The sequence below is a fragment of the Bufo bufo genome, chromosome 3, assembly GCF_905171765.1.
Source record: "Bufo bufo chromosome 3, aBufBuf1.1, whole genome shotgun sequence".
Classification (NCBI taxonomy): Eukaryota; Metazoa; Chordata; class Amphibia; order Anura; family Bufonidae; genus Bufo; species Bufo bufo.
The window spans coordinates 486,016,967-486,024,808 of NC_053391.1; the positions used below are offsets into that span (position 1 = coordinate 486,016,967).

At 40.3% G+C, this 7,842-nt stretch overlaps 1 long non-coding RNA gene across 1 annotated transcript; it reads left to right on the forward strand.

Annotated features, from left to right (window-relative positions):
- The first annotated feature begins 662 nt into the window (after window positions 1-662).
- LOC120993501 lies at window positions 663-7,426 on the forward strand. The gene is made up of 3 exons (XR_005777282.1): window positions 663-797; window positions 2,149-2,150; window positions 7,416-7,426. It is a non-coding gene; the product is annotated as an uncharacterized LOC120993501 (long non-coding RNA).
- Window positions 7,427-7,842: the final 416 nt, after the last annotated feature.

Genomic DNA, 7,842 nt, shown 5'->3' on the forward strand with positions numbered 1-7,842 from the left:
AGGGACTTACAGGGAATAGGCCCCATTTAGGGACAGGTTCCGTATGGGGTTGCCCCTGTCGGGGCGGGTGCTCCGTGTCGTTGAGGCAGGTCTATGAGAGTAGCCCCTGATCATCCATATAGGGAGGGCTCTAGACCAGGGCATTATAGGAGTTTCCAGATTGCCATACCAACAAAGCAATTGGACACCAGTGCCCGTTTATCACACTGGAGTATTGACGCCACCCACCATCCTTGGTCGTGTGTCTACAGGACGGGGTAAGACCCACCCACTACTACCTTACTGCGACTCTAGATGGTGGTAAAATAAGTGTTTATATGTATGTATGTTATTTTTGTCCTTGTCTCACTGCTACCACCATTGCTTTTTAAATAATATTATAGTAAAAGTTAAATTTTATTTATACTCAGTCCACATGTGGTAAATAAGTTTATAAGAGGTGTGATATATCTCTGCACACACGTACCTGGTGCATAGAGATAATTTTTGTATATAAGTAATTCTAATCTTAGAGGATATAGTGAGGAGATGTTAACAGCAACTCAGTTGATGAGAGAAACAGAAGGAAAAGTTTCAGTTAGGAATAAAAGTTGAAAACATTCTGTCATACTAAGTAGCAGCGTTTTCCGGTATTATCCCGAAATACGTAGTATTGTGTATAAGTTCCCCCTAGAGGGTGCATATCGAAACTAAAGTTTCAGTTATGAAGTTAAAATCGTTCATGTGTGCAATTGATATGCCAGAAAACGGTAGATTAAATGAAAGTTTGTGGATAAGTGTATTGAAGGAAAAGAGAAGTTGGTTGAAGGATAATAGGCTGGTGCATACTGAGTTATGGTGGAAATTGTCTAGGGAAGTGACTGAGAGAAATAAGTTGGGGAAATGATGAGCATTTCTTATTACAAGATGGAGGATTTTGAATCCTATGATGAACAAAAAAAAAAAAAACATGTGGCATCCCTTCCCCCACCACATCTGCTGTAACATTCAAAATAAATTATTGTTCTTTTAGTTCCACAAGAACTTTTCCTGTTTTCTCTCTGGAATGTGCTCTCAAAAAGAACCCCTCCCATCTGTATTTTGCTACATCCTTCACATTCCCCCCCTGTGCTCTTACTGAAACCTCCCTGAGGAATCAACCCCCCTCCATATGGGGGTTGGGGGGGGAGGGGGGCTGGTAATTGGTAATGCATCTGCAGACTGTGAAGATACTAACCTGTGTTATCTATAGATCTTCCAGACAGGGCACCAGCATTGGATTAGATCCAATGATGTTTACAAATAACCTTTCCAAATTGTATGTTTCCCTGATTAAGAAAGTACCCGCAGTGATTGCTCCATGATGTCAATTGGAAGTGTCCAATCCTATCAATCTAAGGTTGCACCCATTCTATGTCCTTATTCAGATATGAGTGAAAGTGTAGGGATATCTGCATCATTGTATGATGTATGACATCTACCACCCCCAGTAGTAACATCAATTTTGCCATGATGAATAGAATTCCCAATACAGAGAACTTACTTATGCTGCTTTATAGAAAATTTGTTAAAATATGGAGTCTTCTCATGTTATTGGTGAGATTTGGAAAATTTAGTCCAATGTAGAGCTGGGGATTTAATGCATAGTGAAGATCATTGAGTCTGGGAGGAAGCGTCTAGGTCATCAGTCAGTCACATTGTCATCAGGACAGAGAGTGTGGAGAAAGTTTTCACTAGACTCCAGGAAAGCTGGGTGGATTTGGATTTTTGAGCTTGCTTTAGCTATGCATGAGAAAATCCTAAGTGCTGCCTTTGTGGATGGTCTTAAGAATCATCTGGAAAGGTCTAGTGTTGGCTAGGCTTGAGAGAAGTTCATTTTGTCCCTCCATTTTGTTAAAGTTAAATCACACAAAGGCCTAAGGCGGGCGTGGTTGCCTATCAGTCCTGCCCACAAAGGGGGGAAAGGAAGACTTTGTATGTACTTGCCCACTTCCTCGCCCGTGGGAGGAACTACAAATGTTCAGCCTTCAAATGTAACACCCATAGGGAATTAACAACCCAGAATCAAATGCTGGATCCCTATTATCTATACAATCCTTAGGATCTAATTCCATTGACTCATAGCAAACATGTTCCATGATCTCTTATGGCTAAGGGTAGTATGTGTAGGAGTAGATAGTAATGCAATTCCTACTCCTCTCACCAATTAATCACCGTCTTAAGGGTGTGCAAAATTAGATCCGATTACTCTGATGAATCTGGAGGGGGGGAGGCTGGGAGTAGTAAATAAAAATACTTTTTCCCACCTCTGTAAATAGAGTGCTTTCTGGGAGTAGTAAATAAAAATACTTCTTCCCACCTCTGTAAATAAAAATATAAAAATTCTAATTCACATGACTGTCTCCAATTAATAACTGCATTTTTGAGTTTCTGATAGATAATTTCAGGTTCTTGGAAGATGTATAATCTCGGACAGGATATGATGCTCCTACTTAATCTGATGTTGTAAAGAAAGAACCACTCTCTCCAGCAATGTTAGTGCAGGAGACCGAGCTGAAGACACTCGCTGAGGTTTGTAAGATGGCTGAGGGTAAGACTGTGAACATCAATATTAATCCAGGTATGCTTTCGGTATCACTCATTATTATGGTCTAATCTGGTGAAGCAGAGATTTTGTTTGATCCATGGGTAAGCCCATCAATAATGAATGCTGAGTGTATGAAAGATGTTTGATGCCCTGATGCTGCCTGAGAAGGTAGAGGCTAAACTATTACCTGAAGTCTACGCTAAGTGTGATATAGGATGGCTTAGGACCAGTGGACTTCCAAAAAGTTTGTCTTTTTCAGATACTGGCTACAGAGGCTGAAAGGAAACATCAAAGGATAAAGGTAGCAGTGATGATTAGACTCTGGAGAGTTGGTAAGAAACTCTTCCTTCAGAGGCCACTCTACCTAAAGAGGATGGATTTAGAACATGGGCAACTCGAGAGAGAGAAGGTGTGATTGGGTTCTGTGGTGGATGGCTCCTGGGTTCAACAATGCTGCCACTAGGTTAGTTGAAGGTGAATGCTATAATAATGATTTGAGAACTATGGGAGTTCCAGGAAGGCATATGCCCAAGTCATCTTACCCATTTCAGAGACTGTGGATTGACTACATTCAGAACAAAACAGTGTGAATATGTCTGTGTCTATATTGATCTCTTTCCAGGATATTCTGAGATTTGGCCTGTAGCAAAGGCTACAGATAAAAGATACTAACTGAGGTGAGAGTACCTATCCCTGGGGCTTTTCTCCATCTGGTACACATCTAACCGAAAGATAGGCCTAAGTCCTTATGAAATACTCTTTGGGAATGCCCCTGGATTAGGTGTCTATTTCTTCAATAGTTCCAGATGCAGCATAGTAGTTTTCCAAATTATGTTGTCCGTTGCACAAGTTATTGTCTAATGTGTATTTCCAAGTTTTTGTTGCTTCCTAGAATCCAGACTGTATAGAAGCAATTCATTCTTTACAATCGAGATTGGGTAGTGGTGAAACGAGAGACATGCGGAAAATTCTAGAGCTACGGTTTGAAGATCTACATCAAGTCCTGATAACCGCTGCCACTGCTGTCGAATTGCAAGGAGAAACTGATCGTATTGCAATCAAGTGCCAGGACTATAAGAGCCATAATGTTGTTTCATGCCTTATTGTTTGTTTCATATTGTACAAAGGGGAAATAACAGTCAAATCAAATTCCAATGGTGTTATATTATGAAGATGAGTCAGCAACAACTAAGTTGACTTTTGCAGTATAGTGGACTGTAAGACAGATGACAGATAGGACACTTGTTTTTGGTCTGATAAGTACATCTGTTTGACTGGAACTGACCCAGTCTATGGTAATTGTGTTTAGATATGACCATACCAACTGTGGATATTGGAGATTAACAGAATGGAGCACTAGTCTGAAGTGTTGGGAATATAAACCAGTGGAAACTACCTCTAGAGTCAGTAAAGCTGAAGGTTTGTCGCAAAGAATGACTATCCTGAAAGGAACACCACCAAACAGTTGTAAACATGATAAGTGTAATCCTCTGTTCCTGTCTATTAGAAATCCTATCCAACAGGATTTGGGGATATATGTTTTAGGAGCATATGTAAGTGACAAAGATCCCCTAGGCAAATTTAGAATGTTGGTAAGGGAGAAACCTCAAAGTTCAGTTGCATCTGTGGCTCCTACATCCATACCTATAATTGACATAAAATATTTAGTCAATTTAAAAATAATATGACAAACTGGCCTTAGAGACAGGATTATATACAGGAAATCCCTTTGGTGTTTTCCCTCTAGGATATTGTTCTTACTTAATTCAGCTGAAGATGACAAGTAGTGACTGATAGTTCCTGACCGTTGGTTCATCAACCAAAATTATCAAAACGCAGAGATGTGGTGATTGTGTGGAGATTTGAAACTCCGACCCAGGATGCAGGTAGAATGAAGTGGCCAATGTACCCTGATCAAGTCCTGATCAGGTACTAATGCCATTTGTTCTATTCTCACCTCCTGAGTGGGATCAAATCAGTAGGCAAAACAATGTCTGGTCACGACTAAGGAGGTCGCTCCCTACATCCTTTACAGAGGTAAAGAGATAAAATATCCCAGGGCGCAAGAATCCAATCCAGATAGTGGTAGTAAATAGAAAAATTATTTATTGCAGAAGTACAACGCGTTTCGGGGAGTAGTTCCCCTTCATCAGGTACATAACACTGCATATGAAATTACACAAACATACAGCATTTAAATACACTCAAAAAAACCGCCAAAATGAAAAGTAGGCGGGGCTAAGAAAAGGGGGAGTGGTTAGTGGGGATGGGTCCCCAGCAGATGTGCATAGGTTTGGTGTTCAATAAATAATGATAAAGTGACAATGCAGAGGTACCATCATTGGTGGTGTAGTGGAGCCAGAGACGTAGGAATGTTTGTGCTCCGATCAATTTATATGCCTCTGATCAAGGAGCGCTCGTACTGGAGGGGGAGGTCACATGATCGGACCCGGTCACGTGATCGCGGCTTGCCGGCAGTAGATAGTAACCTGGTTGCTGGGTAACCAGGACGCTTAGTGGCCGCACTGATGTAATGCGGACACGAGCGCAGCGAGGATGGCAGGGGAGGGAGGTGGAGTGGGTGTTACAGGGAGGGCGGACCTGTGATGTAAAATATGTTAATGGCAAGGGGGAGGACTCTGCCGTTGTGTCTGGGTGAGGGGCTGGAGGGGGTAGGAGGAAGAGACATTCATGACAGATAAAATGATGGTAATTGGTGCTAAAACGATTTGATCAATCACCTCTGATAATGGTGTAATATCATAACAATTGATTATCATCCATTAATGATTGATGGATTAGTGATATATAATTGATAATAGATGAGTAAACAAATGGAGTAATTATCATCCAATGACTAATGATTTGATAGGAGAATGGAAAGATAATGAGGAGGGGGGTAATAAATTCATTAGAAGGTATTGATCCATGGTGATACATGTGCATATTGTTCATTAAACGATTAATGAAAAATAATGGGTATAATAATAATGTATCAAAAATATATATGGATAATGAATGATGAATAATAGATTAATAAATTAATAATAAATAATTGATAATTGATTGATAATATTGATAATGAAAAAAAAAAATATAATAAGGACAAAATAACAATGATGGAGATAACAAAGAAAGAATATATATATGTATATATATGTATATACATATATATATATAAATAAATAAATATAAAAATAATAATAATGAAAAATAAATAAATAGTAAAAATTATAGAATATGAAAAATAATGATGAAAATGAAATGAAGATAAATGATACAAAATATGAATTAAATAAAAATGTAGGTTAAATATATGGAGCGTCATGCTTACGTATGTACAGGAAATCAGGTGGCGGTGGAATATACTTGTAAAAGACTATGTTACACAACCTTGGGGGACCTAGGCTGTTTGAAATAGGGAACTCCACGGTTGAAACATAGCTGAACTCGGGGTATTTCAGAGGTTTATCTCGAAGGCTTCGTTAAGACCAAATGGGTTAAGGCAGTTTAGTTTGTATATCCAAAACATCTCGCGCCTTTTGATCGTCTGCATGACATTATGGCAATCAGAGCCGATTTGTTCAATGGGCGTGATGGAAAAGCCAGTGGCGAGGCCCTCATGACGAATGGTTGCGTGTCGAGACACGCTGTGCTGTAGGAAACCCTTTTTGATATTTGACCGGTGTTTGTTAAGCCTGTTGCGCAAGGTTTGGATTGTCCGCCCCACATACTGTAGGCCGCAGGGGCATTCCAGTAGGTAGATAACATTTTTTGATCCACAGTGTAAATGTTGTCTGATGGAGAAGGTTCCCCCATTAGCTCTACTTTGGAAAGAAGTTGATATCCGTATAGCGGTACAGCAGAGACATTTGGGTTGGTTGCATCTGAAGCTGCCAGGTTGTTCGGAGTGTTGGGTTCTCGTGGGGGAAGGTTTGTGGTCGAATCTGTCGACACGCAGTTTGCTTGGAGCTAATAGATTTTTTAAAGTTTTAGCTCTCCTGAACGTCAAGGGAGGATGGCTGGGTAGTGATTTGGATAGAAATGGATCGCTTCTTAGGATATGCCAGTGTTTGGACAGTATGTTCCTAATATCCTTATGGTTATTGCTGTATGTCGTGATAAAGTTAGTACTCCACTTGTTTTCAGATTTCTTGTTTTTTTTGATATTTTTAGTGATATCATCTGTATTATCGTTTTTATTAGTGGGTAGGCAGTTTTCTTGTGTGAGGGTTTTTGCTTTGTTGAAGGCCGCTTCTATGATTGGGAGAGGATAACCTTTTTGTATAAACCTCTTACGGATGATCTCACTCTGGGTCATGAAGTCTTTGTCTAGGGAGCAGTTCCTTCTAATTCGTTTAAACTGGCCGAATGGAATATTGGTTTTCCATTTTTTGTGGTGTGAACTGGTGAAGTCCAGGTAGCTGTTGCAGTCCACCTTTTTGAAATACGTGCGTGTTTCTAATTTGTTATTGATGATGTTTAGTTCCAGGTCCAGGTACTCAATTTGCATCTGATTGTGGGTTCCGGACAAGGTGATGCCCCAATCAGTGGAATTGAGGTGTGCAACGAAATTATTAATAGAGCAAATGTCGCCGTTCCAAATAATTAACAGGTCGTCAATGTACCGTCGATAAAAAATTATGTTTTGATCCCAAAAGGTAGAGTTATATATGAATCTGGTTTCGAAAGCCCCCATAAACAAATTCGCGAAACTCGGCGCGAAACGCGTGCCCATGGCGGTCCCCCTGGTTTGCAGGTAAAGTTGATCCTGGAAGCGAAACACGTTGTGTGTCAAAATAAACCTAATGGATTCGAGAATGAAGGATTTTTGGTCGGTGGGCAATAGATGGTCATTATCCAGATATTGTTTGGTACAGTTGATACCCAATTCATGTTCGATGTTTGAATAAAGTGCAGTGACGTCTAATGTCATCAATCTGTAGGTGCCTTCCCACTTGATCTCCTTGAGTGATTGTAACAAGGAGGAGGAGTCTCGGAGGTATGATGGTAAAGTGGTGACATACTTCTGTAGGAGAACGTCAACGTAATGTGAGAGGTTACAGGTAAGGGATGAGATGCCTGAGATGATCGGACGGCCTGGGGGTTTCATTGGATCCTTATGGATTTTTGGTAAGTGGTAGAATATTGCAATTGCTGAGTCTGGGTTAAGGATGTAATTTTGTTCCTTCTTGTCTAATATGTGTTTTGCGGATTCAATGAGGGTTTTGAATGCCTTCTTGTGCTCTAAGGAGGGGTCCTCATTGAGAGGGAGG